At 39.8% G+C, this 18,680-nt stretch overlaps 1 protein-coding gene across 8 annotated transcripts in view; it reads left to right on the top strand.

Moving 5' to 3' along the window:
* LOC139454230 (zinc finger homeobox protein 4-like) overlaps window positions 1-18,680 on the top strand; it is a 167,732-nt gene that overhangs the window by 67,936 nt on the left and 81,116 nt on the right. For all 8 annotated transcript variants that reach the window (XM_071235818.1, XM_071235830.1, XM_071235831.1 and 5 more), the window contains one exon: window positions 9,199-9,338. The gene's annotated coding sequence lies outside the window, so the exon portion shown is untranslated. The remainder of the gene's footprint in view (window positions 1-9,198; window positions 9,339-18,680) is intronic.

The following is an 18,680-nucleotide window of genomic DNA, read 5'->3' as shown; positions in this document are numbered from 1 at the left end:
ATAGTAAATATTTACAGATTTTAGGGCATCTCTGAGTTACTTTAATTGTTTTCTTTCAGACATGTTTTGACAAAATTTACAGATTTTGACACATTCCTGATTAACTGTTTAGATTTTTTTTTAAGTTCTATAACATGAAGCTTTGAACGAATACTATTTTTAATTGCTGTTCCGCAGACAATTTGGGTGTAAAGGGACATCATACATAATGTAAGATGTGTTTACATATTAATATTCTATGCTTCTAGGAATTGTAATTAACGCTGGTGTCAAGTTTTTTAGTGGCGTAATTATATTGGCTTGGTTGTATCCCATCCTAATTACAAAGGTGACTGTAGATATTGTTAAAAAAGAAAGTAGGTTAATTAGATTGACGCTGACTGCCGATCATGTGTCATGGCCCTCGCTTAGCTGTGTTTTTGCTCCCAAGTTAATTAGATTTCCAACATGCTGAAAGGGCACATTTGTATAAAAACCAGCTCATTATCATTTAGCTTTAGGCCAGTAGCTATTCTGAAAAACACATTCTAGTATATACATTAATCCTGCTTGTCATCAGAGGTCCTTGTCAGAAAGTAATAAGTATGAAGATAGTTGCAGGTGATTAGTCTTAACACACTTAGAGCAGACTGAGTATATGTCAGTTCTGTTTTTTATGAATATCTATGAATAATTTAAGAACAAGTGTTAAGTTAGTTGCTTCTAATTATCATAGGTGACAAGAGAGTTAAAAAAATCCATTTCGGGGGGAATGAAGGATATTGCATGTAATATTTATGCTTGTAATAGTAATATAATATTGTACTGGCTCTGAACTTTCACTTTTTTGTCCATTAGTTATATGTGAATGCATCATTTCTCGTCAGCTGTATATATCTTCATAACATGAAACCCACAGTAAGGGGAAGCAATTTATATGTTAACATGTCACAATCAAGTAAACACCAAATGCATGTTTTTGAACTAAACTTAAGATAAGTAATCAACCATAGTGACAAAGAAGGGTTGGGTATATTTTTAAATCTAGATATGTATGTTAAGTGTTGGGGTGTTATGAAGCTGTTGTTTTAGGTAGATATCTAATCTCATCTACACATGCAGCTACATGCACAGCACAGCCTCCATGCCCCTGGGGTTGGGGGAGGTGTGGCAGAGGTGTGGAAGTACCACCGCCACCCTCGAGTGAGAGACCACAATCCACCGATATTAACGCTTAAAGTCCCACGTTGTGATTAAGTATTTTATTTGTACAGATGTGAGGTACATTTACCTCTTGATAAGACGGTCAGAATTTACATTTACAAAGAAGCTTATTAACAGTAATCCCTGGTATGGGTTCCTTTGAAAATAAATTTCACAAACAAATATTTTTCGTGAGCTTTATGAGAGGTGTCCTATGAACAAGCTGAGTTGGGATGATATTCAAAAATAGTGATTATTTTTATCTGAGAAACTGACACCCTGGCTGGACTGGTAGGCAAACATGGCATTACCCCAAGGGGATGCTTGATTGGGAAGTGATGGAATTTGATCTCTCTACAGCTGTATATGTCAAAAGACAAGCGGCTGATGTAAAATGGCGGTAATCTTAAGGGAGCAAAAATTAGCCCGATCTAGATGCAATAAAACATTTGGCACATGTTTGAGTAATTAAGCTAGGCAGCGAGATGAAGTTATATTTTGTTTGGCACCCACCCACAAATATTTACAACTGATGATTCGAAAGGTTGATCCGGCCCTATTGATATGTTTACTGATGCTGGTACAGTGATGAGGAGATGCTCCGCAAAGTGATGGATATACTTGCTCTCAGAGAGTTGCAAGTCGTTACGCAGGAAATCTTATCAAAAACAAGACATACGCTTTTTTTACCAAGTGATCCGTCTCTTCTTTTTAAGGTTTGGCCGCATCAATACGTAATGATTTCAAATGTTGTTGTGTGGTTCACTAGGTTTACACAGATTGGTCGTGTCACCTGACACGTGGCAGCCATATTGTTTTATCAAGTGGAATCTGATTCAGTCTATATTTTTAGATATTTGGATATTCTGTGGAGGATGTCTGTTTTGATGAGAGCAATAAGATGTTTTTGCTGCCCCCTTTGTTTATGCTTCCAGATTCCCTCATCAAAACCGCGGCTCCATTAGAAATAAGGGAAATGTTTGGAGAAAAAACTTCAAGAATCAAAGAAATAGCTCCAAATCAAAGATACCGGTCAAGTTATACAAAGTACTTCAATCACCATATGTCAAATAGCTCCTTCAATTTCAAAGAACTATTTCAAATGTTGTATATTAAACATTAATTGAACAAATGAAGTAGGCAAGATTGTTTAGTCTTAAAGTTTGGATCTGGGTGATACCCTGGTTGGTTTTATGAAAAAAGCTGTATTTTTAGAAGTAAAGTTACTGTACACAGAAGGAACACCCAGACACACCATGGAAGCAAAGGATATGGCTGTCTTTCACATTGCAATGAAACAGAAGTTTCTCAACTTTCTTCTTCAGGTGTAGTTTGGAAGTTACTGAAACCATACCTGAACCAGGAGGACATTGGTTAATTGTCCCTCCCTTGGTGATTCAAGTTGGTAGCCATGCTTGCCCTCAATGTTGCCCTTGATGCTGCCCACAATGTTACCAAATGGGTCACCCATGAAGATACCGGTTAGATGCTGCCCACAATGTTACCAAATGGGTCACCCATGAAGATACCGGTTAGAAAAGGTCTTCAGCAACCCATGCTTATCGTAAGAGGTGACTAACGGGATCAGATGGTCAGGCTTGCTGACTTGGTTGATGCATGTCATCGTATCCCATTTGTGTAGATTGATGCTCATGATATCAATCACTAGAATGTCTGGTCCAGACTTAATTATTTACAGACCTCCATCATATGGATGGAATATTGCTGAGAGTGACGTTAAACAAAAAACAAAGACAAATGGGTATTAGGTGGTCGGCATCGGTAGTTCTTCAATAATCCACTGTCAATAGTTCTTAAATAACCATGTTACTTTCAGCAATATTCCAGCAATATCATGATGGAGGACATCTTGGGGAGCTTCACACATTGTACCCAGTGTGATGAGCAAAATGCTCTAACCACTAGGCTACTCCACAATGCCATGGCAGAGGAAAACCATCATACAGTGACACTATTTCAGTTTTGGAGACAACAATTTCAGATCTTCACGGACTGATTTCAGTTGGTCACGGTCTGAATTTAGATCCTAAAGGCCTGCTTTTTTGTAGGAAAAGGATTGTTTCAGGTCCTTGAAATGTGTTGCTGCCATATACAGCACATAACTTGCAGACAACGGCATTTTAACTAAGCATACCAATGAGCAGTATAAACATCGCTCATCAACTCACTCACTTCAGATGAATGAACAATTAACAAATGTTTCACATACAGAACATTGACACATCTGACATAACGCAAGCCCTTGAATACATTTATGGAGTAAGTTGAGTGAAACATGACTCCCAAACTTTTTCCAGCATTTTATGTCCCCGTCCAAGGCTTAAGTTTCACATGCAAACCTGGTGTTCCATCAACACGTACCACTAACAACACCAGGGGTTAATCTGAGAAATATGTTCCATTTTCTTCAGGCCTCTTGACAAATTACAGCATTTTAATAGCCAAATCTATGTCTCAGCAGGGTATATGACTACTACACAAACGCAAGTGTGGAGCCCAAAAAACAAGCTTATTTGCAATAATTAAGTATGTCAGGTTATCCTCTTAGTGGCGTTGTATGGAGAAGCAATTCTTATGAAGGTATTCGCCATGGTCAGGATGCGTTCTGTTTCCTGGATATAATTGAAGGGTGATGAAGAGGGATGGCAGTGGGGTAATTAACCACAAGGACGTTCATTGTGCTTTTTTTTTGTACATGTGGACCCCCAATAAAATGTTTCCACTTGCTGGCTGAAGACATTGTTCATTCACTGAACAGGCTTCAAGTACAAGCTTTGGCCTCAAGATGTCAAGATGTTTCTTGAAGTTGCATAGAACCATAACCATTTGGTTCAGAGTTACCAATGTCAAGTTCATAAATTACAGAGTACTGATCACAGAATAAAGGTAATGCATTGCATAACAACATTTCAATAAGGGAGAGGTTTTTTTCCCATTGCCCTCAAAGTTTACATTATCCTGTAGTGTCTTTCCACAAGAGCTCTTAGGGCAAAAACACTTCCCTTCCAATGGTGCCTTATGGGCCATAAAGGTGCTCGGAAATGCCTTCCCAGACTTGTTTTTCATTAAGAGTTTTTGCCAGACCTGGGAAGCTATGGTATGTGAAGTAATCATCTGTGATGCCCTGTATCAGGCCCCTCAATCTGACACACTGCCTCACTTGTTGATCGCTGCTACTCATGGTGGTCACTGGTCTGATTGGCTGCCGCAAACATCAGGTAATCGTTGTCTTTTTGTTCCAGTACAGTGGTGCCATATCTGTAGTCATTGCCCTGGATGCACTTTGGTTCAATGGTGGAAACATTTTATATTGTTCCAATACGACCTGGCCCTACCTGTGTATCTTGTCCTGAAACATAGTTGCTTGGCTTGAAAGTATTGTGTGTCTGATTGATCTAATGCAACAAGGATATACTTGTGTGTCCTGACAATCCAATGCAACATAGCCATACCCTTGTGTCTTGTCCTGGTACACAGTTGATTGTCTTGAAGACATCAGGTAATGTGTGTCCTGACGATCAATACAACTTAGCTATACCCTTGTGCCTTGTCCTGCTACACAGTTGATTGTCTTGAAGACATCAGGTAATGTGTGTCCTGACGATCCAATGCAACATAGCTATACCCTTGTGTCTTGTCCTGCTACACAGTTGATTGTCTTGAAGACATCAGGTAATGTGTGTCCTGACGATCCAATGCAGCATAGCTATACCCTTGTGTCTTGTCCTGCTACACAGTTGATTGTCTTGGAGACATCGGGTAATGTGTGTCCTGACGATCAATACAACTTAGCTATACCCTTGTGTCTTGTCCTGCTACACAGTTGATTGTCTTGAAGACATCAGGTAATGTGTGTCCTGACGATCCAATGCAACATAGCTATACCCTTGTGTCTTGTCCTGCTACACAGTTGATTGTCTTGAAGACATCGGGTAATGTGTGTCCTGACGATCCAATGCAGCATAGCTATACCCTTGTGTCTTGTCCTGCTACACAGTTGATTGTCTTGGAGACATCGGGTAATGTGTGTCCTGACGATCAATGCAACATGGTTCTACCCTTGTGCCTTGTCCTGCTACACAGTTGATTGTCTTGAAGACATCGGGTTATCTGTGTCCTTACAACACAGTACAACATGGCTGTACCTGTGTATCTTTCCCCATTACACAACTGATTGATTGGCTTGGGGGATCAGGTAAGGCAAGGCCTGTTGTCCCAGTGCAACATGATCACGGGATGACAAATCCTCATTAGGCTTACTCAATCATTGGCATGGTGACTGACCTCACTGCAGTATTATCAGGTGGTGGTGCTTATTAATGTCCTAGAACTGGTGCTTACAATTGTGCTTGCAGTGGTGCCAACAGTTGCTATGGCTCTGGTGCTTACAATTCAGCTTGCAGTGGTAACTACAGTTGCTATGGCTGTGGTGCCAACAGTTGCTATGGCTATTGTGCTTGCAGTGGTGCCAACAGTTGCTATGGCTGTGGTGCTTACAATTGTGCTTGCAGTGGTGCCAACAGTTGCTATGGGTGTGGTGCTTACAATTGTGCATGCTGTGGTGCCTACATTTGTTATAGCTGTTGTGCCTACAGTTGCTATGGCTCAAGTGTGCTTGCAGTGGCACCTACAGTTCCTGTAGCTGTTGTGCCTACAATTGTGCTTGGAGTGGTACCTACAGTTGCTATAGCTGCTGTGCCTACAGTTGCTATGGCTGTTGTGCCCTCAATTGTGTTTGCAGTGGAGCCTACAGTTGCTATGGCTGTGGTGCCTTCAGTTGTGCTTGTAGTGGAGCCTATAGTTGCTATGGTTGTGGTGCCTACAATTGTGCTTGTAGTGGAGCCTACAGTTGCTATGGCTGTGGTTCTTACAATTGTGCTTGCAATGGTACTAACAATTGTTCTTATTGTGGTGCTTTGTATTAATCCAGCAATGATTTATACAATGACAATTAACTGGCCATGTTGTACCAAAAGATGGTATGAGATGGTACTTCTTGTTACGCTGCCTGACACTCATCATTATCTGGCTAAAACTAGGACTGGTTGGTTCTGGGTCGGCATACCCTGTGTGATTGTGGCATCCATGTTAAAACAGAAGCTTGGTTTAAAACCCTCATCAATATGGACTAGTACAACACACACACAGGCACACACACAAGCACACACACACACACACACACACACACACACACACACACACACACACACACACACACACACACACACACACACACACACACACACACACACCACGTACATGTGTGACATTAAGCCTCACTTCAGCAGTTCCCTCTGTTCCACATAAAACCTCAGCTGAGATTGGTTGAATGGCCTCTGTGTATGAATAGTTGAGGATGGATGACCACAAGCTCTGACCATCTCCATGGCCTGCTTGTCATGGCATCGCACTATTGATCACTGATCACACTTTTTGTGTGATCACACACAGCTTGTGTTGTACCAGGACACAGTGATGTCCCTTATTGGAGCATTCTATTGCAGCACATGGTTGAGGTGACCTTCACCCACAGAAATGGACTTACCATATATGAGTAGGCCTAGTTTTTACCAGATTGGTATAGTATAGACAGCAACAATACTAATAATTGATTCCATTAATTAGAAGCTCAACATGACAAAAGCTTATCATGGCCAAAGTTGACAGAGACTGAGGGTAATTGGATGTAAAGCCTTTTTGTCATGTTATTTTTTTCTGGTGCCCACTAAAATGAGGCAACATTAAGTGTAAGAGGCTCACTTCCCCAACAGGTAAGTGGTCTCCACCTGGCACACTGCCCTTTATCCCAGTCGGAGCAGATTATGTAAGGGCATCCTAGCCAGGCAGCAGCTGAATCAACTTAATCTCCCAGTTGTCTAACTGCTGGATTTGTAGACATAGATCAGACCCACAGAGGATATCTTGTACAAACATTGTCGTTATGCAGTCCACAATAAGTTATTATGCATGTGGACTTGTTTAATAACATTTAGTTCATTTAAACTTTGACTACACATTTATTCTCTTAAAAGTTTTGTGATTTGTGAATGCTCTGTATTGATGATTCCAATTAAAGCTTGTTTTAAGCTGTAACAAAAGCAATAGAAGACCCCCTAGACGACCGAGCAAGAGCAATGAGTTCATGGCACGCGCTCATCACATTCAGCAGTTTCATTGGTTACTTTGCAACATACGAGAGCAGCAGATGATTTTTTCATCAGAAGACAAGAAAAACATAATGAACATAAGTCTTAGAAATGATGAAAATTAATTTGAGGCTGATGGCCCACCAAAGTTGGGGGGATGCCGTCTCTGTGGGAGATGAGCCGGTTGTGCAGTCCCGCCCGTGTGATGACTGCTTGATGCAGTTCCTGGTGTTTTCTGTGAGAGGGAAAGAAAAGCAAACATGCTGCCTCACAGAAGCTTATCTTGATGCACTTGTTGTGAGGTATCTCTGCTGAAGCAGCGGCCAGCTGGTCAACCGCCATATTGAAAGGGGGAGCAGACGCCACTTGATCAGTTCAGTGTGGGGTCAAACACAGTGATGGACAACACCATAGAAAGAATGTTTTCATGATAATTAACTGATGAGAGGTGCTCATTCCAGGTTGGGCGATCCTCCCTGCTTTATCTACAGACCTTATCAGACATTTTCTGAATTTTAAGATTGGGTGTGTGGAGGGGATAAGGCAAGTTCTGCAGGATTATCACCCTTGTGAGGAGTCAACATTATGCAAAGTCAGAATTAAATCTCTTAAGTCAGTACCAAAGCTTGGGTCCTGCCAGTAAACAAAGTTCCCTGTTCATCTTCCTGCCTCCATAGCTGAAGATTTCCCTCTAGCTCTTTGATATTGTTTTGAGAAGTGTGTGACAATATTTGCTAACCCTAGCCTGTCACAGCCTCCTAGCCATTGTGTTGCCCAGTATAAACTAGCAATCGGACCATTTGTATCTAGGTAAATTGCACTCAGGTGCAAAAGAAACACATTCACACTGCCAGTGTCGGTCTAAGTCGGCCCTGGCACTCAACGGTAATCTGTTACAAGCTAATTTAGTCACAGGTTGTTTGATAATCATCACAAAATTCAATATTTCACAGAATGATTTCATCTGCGGATTGTAGTATGTCTTGCTTTTAACAAGCCCACCCACTTACTCCTTATCAGTGTAAGTTTGTTTATGAAAGAAGTAAGTTTGTTGTGCTTGGACAGAGTGTTCAGGATCAACGTGTTGACTTCAAAGCCAAACACAAGATGATATAAATGCTTGTAAGCAAGGACATTTCTCAGATCCATAGAATTATTTTTATGTTTCAAATTATAGACTCTTTCTGGCATAAGAATCATTATATGGGAAATATTTGAAGTTAAATTATGTAAGAAGAAGTTTTTTAAATGGTTATGCATGTGTAAGAACAATGTATTATGTACTATTTGCTTTTGTTTAATGTTACAATGAATCTTAGTTGAATAAATTATGAAATTTTCTTTTGTATTCTCATTGATAATTCAACTCATGCAAACTTCATAGCCTTAATTTGTCCATTAAGATTTATGTAAACATATTTCTTCTGTATTATATTTGCTGTTGGGACAGTACTATAACAGTTCTGTAAAACTAGTATTGGTTTTCGTCTTACGAAATGTTCTGTAGACGATAGGTTGTTAATGATGACTGTGGCATTGTTTGATTGTCATGGGCAAGTTTATTTCCTCTTGTGATTTAATAGACCAATTTTATAGAATATGTTATGCCAAACCAAATTCTTTGAATGATGCATTCATTCTTCTTGCAGACTGTATATTTCCTTACATTGGTAGATATTCCATGTGTGTTTTACATATCCCATCCTGGAATTTTCATTTATAAAAGACACCACACTCCAATAATTTTGTAGTCATCAAATCTCTTTTGATTGTTCAAACTGAGTAATTTATTTGCTTGTTTAATATCAATATTGTCGTTTAATGCTTGTGTCATGCTTATCTTTTACAGTTACGCTGGCCTTCGACATGATATAACAAGTTACAGGAATTGTCTCCCCTTGTTACGCCCCAGTAGATGTCTCTGATTGTTGATGCTGATGACACCAATGTTTTTCTTAGCCTATCAGCAAGCTCAATTATTGGCATCAGGTAAGACAGTGATTAATCTTGTAGTTGACAGATAGAGATTACACAAAAATAGTCTAATGATATGAACAGGTCAACAATTAGAATTGGGGCAATTTTTATACTTTTTGGATTACCATGCACTGCCCAGAACTAGGTGTTGTATTCTTTAGCTCACCTGACTTAAAGTCAAGTGATTTTATGTCATGGCGTGCTTGTCGATATACTCTGCATCTGTGAATGTCTTCCACTCAGAAACAACTGGACCATTGAAGCTGAAACTTCACAGGCACATACACACCAATGATGACACCTGAGTTTATTTTAAAAGGTTTGAATGGCAGCCATATTGAAAAATCTGTTTATCTGCCACTTTTTTTCAAAATGCAATGACATTTGGTAGTGTTTTGCTGAGTACAGTGTTAATAAACAAACAAATAAACCTTATGATGACACATATGTTGTTCAAATATTTACAGTTTAGTACATATGCAGACAATATTTCAATATCAATCCTGACAGCAACTTTGGTCCAACTTTGGTAACTTTTAAGCTGTTGGCTAGACATCCAGGTGAGCTACCATGCTGTGGCACTCTTTATTTGTTTTTAAATTTTAGAATGATTGGTTTCATTTTTGCAGCATAAAAGGGAAATGTGCTTTACTGTCAAGCACCCACCCTCCATTTTAGGGGAAATAACACTTCTTACTAAAGTCAGTACCCAATACTTTTGAGTCTATCCCAGACTTGTCACTTGGCGTTGTTATCCAGTATGTTTAGTGTTTATATGGACTTCTGTTAGCATACTGATATTAATTGGGAAAAAATCCACTGTTCATATTAATAGACAATTTCATTCTTCAGAGAAACACACAGTATATGTCACATTCTAACATATCCATGTGTTCATTGCATGGATAGATGAAGTATGATGTCTGCCTGTATTGGATTACTTGAACTGTTATGTAACTGGAGTCATTTAACAACATATTGTAAGTCAGTGTGTCACTTGTATGAAGGTGATGAACCCTAGCACAGACGAACCGTCACATATATGGTGTTATTATCACAAGGGCTGGCTATCGATATAGATCATAGAGATCAATAATTGTTAACAAGATGTTGATCAATTATTGCTAAATATCGCAAAGTAACATTAAACAAATATGCAAAAAGTCTTATATATTTCACATCAGTTGGGAGTGGTGACACGTTTATGCAGGGATTACTTTGTGGACTTTTAGGATAAAGCAAAAACAGTTGCTCTCCATCTTCAGCAGTTGACATGATTAACAATAACAAGTCTGTTTCGGTAAATTAAACTTTATTTCATTACAATAGGTTATATGTAAGATATTATGGATGACACAATTTTCATATGAAAAATCGTTAATATTTTTTTTCATCGACGATAATTCCCATTATCGATTCTATTTAGCCAGCCCTAACCACAGAAAAGTGTGAACTAGGTACCAATTTATGACAGGCCATGTATTGCTTATGGCCAAAGCAAAAGAGAGTAGCTCCACTATGATGTCGCTGCATTGTGACCATGTTGAGTTACATGACGCCACAACTTTGGAAGACATTGAATGTTCTGCATGGTAGAAATTGAGGGAAAATATGTTATTGCTCATGTGTTTTCTAAAATAATTGCTTGCTAACAAAGAGAATTTATATTGTCTTACAGGTTAACACTTTATCAATACGTTGTTAAATATCTTAAGAGTTAAATACTATTACTTAAAGTTTTGTGCAAAACTGTTGAGACCGTGATTCCCCTTTATGCTGCTCCAGTAACATGTGAATTTGGCATGGTAGTTGACAGGTGTGCCTTTCACAATGAAATGCACACTAACACCCCACACACCCCCATCACCTTCCACACCAACCCTCCACACACTTTCCATGCCCCCCCACCCCTCCATAACCCACACACACACACACACACACACACACACACACACACACACACACACACACACACACACACACACACACACACACACACACACACACACACAAAACACACTCAAAACACACACAAAACACACTCAAAACACACACAAACCCATGCCCCACCACCCTCCACGCCCCCACCATCCTCCACACCCACCCACGCCCCCACTTTTGTTACAGACCAGCAAACATCTATATACTCACACAATGAAGGTCATTATAATATCAGTTTTGATTGGACATTATACCATGAAAACTGTCTGAAAACAAATGAGAATTGGATTGCCGTCATAGAGAGGATGCTATTCCTCAGGGTCTTCTGAAAAGGTCTTTATGTCCTAAAGGAAACTTGAGAGTACCTATACAGGGTGATGTTTCACCGGTGATTGCATGCCTTTAGGAAATTAGTATCTTTTTAGAAAAGCACAGATAATGGAAACATATTAGTGTGTTCATGATTGTAGAAATGAAAAAAAAAAAAAATTCAGTTTTAGTATTGTGATGAAGATTGGGTTATCAAGTAGCTGTCATTTCACAAACCAGTAATTTCATGACATTATTGCACGGGATATATATCATTTCATGTGATTAGATAATAAAAATGCTAAAATAAACCAAATCAGTTTGACCAAGATATTAGGTATGAATCATTTCTTTTGCATATGAGTATATATTCCGTATGTGTTAATGGTTGTTGTTGATTAGTCTGACACACTGACTTGTCTGTCATTGTTTCATTAGGTGTCTTTCTCAAGGATTATCATACAGTCCATTTTCTGTTTAATGAAAGTTGGTCAATTCCATACGACTAATGGAGATGACATGATTCTGTTCACATGCATATGGAACTTGTTGTGCAGTAGGCATGGCATGATGATTGTATACAATGTACGGAATGTATGTGAGAAGATGTTTACAACTTTCACATTATACACTGAGGGCAATGTCAGATTTGTTTCCAGGTGATTGCTGTCCAACTCTCTTCTCTGTGCATCAGGCTTGCAATCTAGATCAACAAAATATGATGTCCTATATCTCTCAGGATATAAGATATTATTGTGACATCATTTCAAAGGGATATAACTCTTTAACCTTGTTTTTTGCTTCTTGACAGCACATTTGCTGAACTAGTTTCGAGTTTTCAGGTTTTGGGAGTAAAAGAAATATATCTGCAGGGAGACAAAATATAGTTGATGAGGCAGAAATAATGCCACCTTTTTTTTTGAGAATGTGTAACAAAGGTTTGTTTGATGACATTGTCTATATGAATGAATGAATAGACCTTAGGCTGAATAGAATCATTACCAATATGTAAGGGAACAGGTGCACAGGTTTAGTTTCAGTGCACTCCTTGGGTGACAAAGTTGTTTCATGAAGTCAAAGGATTGATTGTTTTGGAGATTTTAAGTAAACAATATTTCAGACCTTTTTCGTCAGAATGCATTTTCACTTGCCAAAACATAATTTGTAATGCTATGTCCTGAGAATATTTTTGGACAAATTAAGCTACATAGGATCATTCAAAGAATGACTACAAAACTAATATGACTTTAAGGAACATCTTGGAAAAATTGATTCACTTAATATTCCTACTTTTTGCATGCTCAAAACTCACTGCACTCATATGGACTGTGGGGGAGACTTGGAAAGCTGAGTTTAAATCAGCTTTGAAGTATCACCAGGGGGTCTGAGAGTATGTCTTTCATTTAAATGTGGTGGTTAATTTAGTGTGATTTAGTGTGTCATATTAGCAGCAATCTAAGGCTCGTAGTCATGTGGATCACTATAAGACTGAACACACCCGATCTGAAATAATTTAAGACATTGGCTTGCTGTGATTTTTCATGATTTGTGTTTCAACTGGGCTTAAATGGGAAGAGGTTGAGAGTGAGTAAATCCTGTAGCAAGTAATATGTCACAGAAATGATTAAAGGTGAGTCCATACCTCGACAGATGACAAAAACATAATCATATCATCGGAGGGAATTTTCGGGGGCAATCAGTACTTTTCAATTTCATGACCCCTCCTAGACCCGGTCTGTTGAGATAAGCGTGAAGCCATATCAAACCCAGAGAAAAATGAACGTCTTAATGAAGACTTTTTATTTGTCCTGTTAACAATTCTTCGAAAACAAAGCCCTTGCTTTCTTAGCAGGAAAACACGATGGATTAAAAAGATTTGTGAGGCATGAGTTCATTTCGGGGCATTGTGATTCAGTGTCAATGATATCAGACAAAAACTTTACACTATCTGATGTAACTGCTGCAAATTTGAAATTCATATGCTGGCAACAACGATGAGTTTTCAGTGTTTGATTCAATCAAACAAGAGGGGAAAGCAGGCTCAAAATGGGAAGAAAATAAAATTGAATCCTTATTGATTGGCTCTGGTGTTTGAGCTAATCATGGGAAAGTTTTGACTCATCTTTCTCATATCACTGACTTGGGGATTTTTTCCAAATTAGGATTTAACAGAACAGGCATGGCACTCTGGAACCAATGAGGGCAAATAGTTGCACCGGTGTGTGCACACCGTAGGGGATAATAACACCTCCATACTTCCTTATATCTACCAGTTGACTGGCATGGCAAAACAGTTTTATTTGGAATATTCATTTTGTTCTGGTATATGTGTGTGATGCAAACGGATGGAATCAATTTCAGAAAGGAGTGGATGATATGAGGGGGTAGTGGATGATACAAGGGGGTAGTGTAGTAGATGATATAAGGGGGTAGTGGATGATATGAGGGTAGTGGATGATATAAGGGGGTAGTGGATGATATGAGGGGGTAGTGGATGATATAAGGGGGTAGTGTAGTGGATGATGTAAGGGGGTAGTGTAGTGGATGATATGAGGGGGTAGTGGATGATATAAGGGGGTAGTGTAGTGGATGAAATCAGGGGATAATGGATGATATGAGGGGGTAGTGAAGGTAGTGGATGATATAAGGGGGTAGTGGATGATATGAGAGGGTAATTGATGATATGAGGGGGCAGTGAATGATATAAGGGGTAGTAGATGAAATGATGGGCCAGTGGATGATATGAGGGGTAGTAGATGATATAAGGGGGTAATGGATGATATGAGAGGGTAATTGATGATATGAGGGGGCAGTGGATGATATAAGGGGTAGTAGATGAAATGATGGGCCAGTGGATTATATGAGGGGGCAGTGGATGATATGAGGGGTAGTAGATGATATAAGGGGGCAGTGGATGATATGAGGGGTAGTAGATGAATGATGGGCCAGTGGATGATATGAGGGGGCAGTGGATGATATAAGGGGTAGTAGATGATATGAGGGGGTAGTGGATAAAAAGATGGTAATTGACAGGTAGGATTAGTATAAGATAAAAGAAATTTGTATTGAAAGATGGGATAGTCCATTGCAAAAAAGGGATAACAAAAGATTGTGTTGGACAGTACATAGTGATAAGAAGGGATTGTGTTGGACAATATATAGTAATAATATGGGAATGTGTTGGACCACACTCAACAATATTGCAGCTATATGATGGGGGTCTGTAAATAATCGAATCTGGACCAGACAATCCAGTGATTGACATCATGAGCATTGATATAGGCAATTGGGATACAATGACATGCCTCAACCAAGTCAGCGAGCCTGACCTGACCACCCGATCCCTATCACGACATGCATGGGTTTTTGAAGACCCGTTCTAGTGGGACTTGTGTTGGACAATGTTGTTGTGATAAGGGATTGTGCTTGACAGTATGTAATAACAAGGAATTGTTTTTGTCAATGGGATCGTGACTACAAGTGATTGTGTTTGACAGTGGGATTGTGTTGACAATATATAGTGATGACAAGGGATAGTGTTTGACAATATATAGGGATGACAAGGGATAATGTTTGACAATATATAGTGATGACAAGGGATAGTGTTTGACAATATATTAAAAAAGGGATAGTGTTTGACAATATATAGGGATTACAAGGGATAGTGTTTGACGATATATAGTGATGACAAGGGATAGTGTTTGGCAATATATAGTGATGACAAGGAATAGTGTTTGACAATATATAGTGATGACAAGGGATAGTGTTTGACAATGTATAGTGATGACAAGGGATAGTGTTTGACAATATATAGTGATGACAAGAGATAGTGTTTGACGATATATAGTGATGACAAGGGATAGTGTTTGACAATATATTAAAAAAGGGATAGTGTTTGACAATATATAATAAAAAGGGATTGTATTTGACAATGGGATAGTGAGAGATGGTAATGGGATGATAGTTCATGACTGAATAATCTTTCATTCTCTCCATGTTTATCATGGAATCTATCATTAATTTCACCTAGTGTCGATCTATGGCAGATTTCAATCAGTCTGTTTTTTGTATGATGAAAACCAGACAGATATTGTTTATATCTTCTGTTTTGGATGGGTCAAATGTAGAATGAAGTACATGAATTTGCATCTTTATGTTAGCAATAATTGTTCTTCTAGATTTGTATTATTTTTTCTCAAGATGTTTTTGTTGCATGCATATCAAATGTTTGTTCAAACATTTACAAATCGTGAGAGGCTGATAATGTTTTTCTCATTACATTTTGTATTATTCCAGTCTCTACTTGCGTCCCTACATAAAATGTGGCTGTCTGACAGATGGTAATTAAAACTTGTGCATACATTCATGAAAACTCACCAGAAAAAATGTCTACATGTCATTTCTCATCTGCATGAGCTAAATTTTTCCAGCCGATATTTGTTTAACATTCCATCCTTGTCTCAAAGGGGCTGTTCGCCCAAAGAGGGCTGACATTTTCTTTGCATAGCCTCTACTTGAAATCGCCTTTTTCTGCACAAGCATTTAGTTTGCAGCACTCGAAATGAATAGGGCATGCATTACTTCAGGTTGAGCTAATTGTTTTTGTCTAGGCAGGCAGCTTTATATTATGGAAAATATGCTTTTATTGAAGGTTACAGGAATCACCAATGGTTACTAGGGAGGGGTAGGAGTGCCGAATAGCAACTGGTGTTTTGATGTGTCGTCTCTAGTTAGACGAGATGCCTCAGCTATGCCAATTATTCTCTGATGGAATGATAGGAGTTATAATCTAGCCCCCTGTTCCTTAGTCACAGTCGAAAGGACCTATTGGTTCAATAGCTCTCGATGCCGCGCCCCACAACATATCGGCAAGAGAGTTGCCCCATAATCAGTTTATTTATGCATAAAGATTGGATTCAAGTTGATTACCCCAGATGTGACGGGCCTATTAGTATGCAGAGAAGTCGTCTATAAAGATTTATTAATAAAGCTTGCAGTGTTTGAAAGAAACCAGGCATCAGCGAGTGCACAGTCAGGACCCAATTTTGCTTTTCTTGCCTAAAGCTTGTCTGGGAAATGTTTTAGTTTTATGTGGTGATTAGTTATCCTAAATAAATATCTGTACTTTGGAGTGGAGCACTAAGAGGTTCCCGATGGAAGAAATATCTTCTAGAAGATATTAAAATGATATTTTTCATTATCTTTTTCATTATTTACTCTGAAATTAATTTTTTGAATTTTCTTATGTATTTCATAATCAGGTGGCTATTTTTTTGTTGAAATTTCTCTGAATATTAGATTGAATTTCATCCAGCCTAGTCATGTATAGTTTTCACAACTTGCTCTCAGAGTCAGCCGTAATGTCTTCCCATTTGGCCTACACTCCACCAATGTCCATCCTGGTTACAGTCGCTGGACCATCACGCTTTAGGCCAGCCAGTCTCTGGACCATCACGCTTTAGGCCTTCCAGTCGCTGGACCATCACGCTTTATGCCTACCAGTCTCCGGACCATCATACTCTAGGACTACCAGTCGCTGGACCGTCACACTTTAGGCCTACCAGTCTCTGTACCATCACGCTTTAGGCCTACCAGTCGCTGGACCATCACGCTTTAGGCCTACCAGTCGCTGGACCATTACGCTTTAGGCCTACCAGTCACTGGACCATCACACTTTAGGCCTACCAGTCGCTGGACCATCACACTTTAGGCCTACCAGTCGCTGGACCATCACACTTTAGGCCTACCAGTTGTTCGACCATCACGCTTTAGGCCTACCAGTCGCTGGACCATCACACTTTAGGCCTACCAGTCTCTGGACCATCACACTTTAGGCCTACCAGTCTCTGGACCATCACACTTTAGGCCTACCAGTCTCTGGACCATCACACTTTAGGCCTACCAGTCTCTGGACCATCACACTTTAGGCCTACCAGTCTCTGGACCATCACACTTTAGGCCTACCAGTCTCTGGACCATCACACTTTAGGCCTACTAGTCACTTCATGTGAGATCCATGTTGAGATCACCACCACCACTAACTCACCCCACTTCAGCCATGTTGAGAACACCACCACTAACTCACCCACTTCAGCCATGTTGAGAACACCACCACTAACTCACCCACTTCAGCCATGTTGAGATCACCACCACTAACTCACCCCACTCCAGCCATGTTGAGATCACCACCACTAACTTACCCCACTTCAGCCATGTTGAGAACACCACCACTAACTCACCCACTTCAGCCATGTTGAGAACACCACCACTAACTCACCCCACTCCAGCCATGTTGAGATCACCACCACTAACTCACCCCACTCCAGCCATGTTGAGATCACCACCACTAACTCACCCACTTCAGCCATGTTGAGATCATCACCACTAACTCACCCACTTCAGCCATGTTGAGATCACCACCACTAACTCACCCACTTCAGCCATGTTGAGATCACCACCACTAACTCACCCCACTTCAGCCATGTTGAGATCACCACCACTAACTCACCCACTTCAGCCATGTTGAGATCATCACCACTAACTCACCCCACTCCAGCCATGTTGAAATCATCACCACTAACTCACCCCACTCCAGCCATGTTGAAATCATCACCACTTACTCATCCCACTTCAGCCATGTTGAAATCATCACCACTAACTCACCCCACTCCAGCCATGTTGAGATCACCACCACTAACTCACCCCACTTCAGCCATGTTGAGATCACCATATGATATAGATAGCAAAGGTTGCATATGCCACAATGTTTCCCAAATCTCACCACCCATTTAGAGAGACCAAAAGTTGGCTTTCTTACACAATCAGTAAAATCACAATGAATATGTATGGTGGCAGATAGCTTGAGCTATTTTCATAAGACTGATCAAATATAAAATAACAGGCAATGAAAGCTGACAAAGTTGACTTGTGCCACACCGTGCTGGGGGGACAGGGGAGGGGTCAGAGGACGTAGATGTTGGGGAGGGTTCAAACATTGAAGCTTATGTTACAAAGTAAAACATTCCTGTTATGGGATTTGTTTTAGTGTTGAGCAGTTGAACATAAGGACTGATCAGGAGATCAATACGAGACGGCATGAGCGAA

Source organism: Haliotis cracherodii, unplaced genomic scaffold, assembly GCF_022045235.1.
Source record: "Haliotis cracherodii isolate W230 unplaced genomic scaffold, xgHalCrac1.p SCAF_10, whole genome shotgun sequence".
NCBI classification, from domain to species: Eukaryota; Metazoa; Mollusca; class Gastropoda; order Lepetellida; family Haliotidae; genus Haliotis; species Haliotis cracherodii.
The sequence above is the reverse complement of the archived record's forward strand: the minus strand, read 5'-3'. Positions and strand labels throughout refer to the sequence as shown.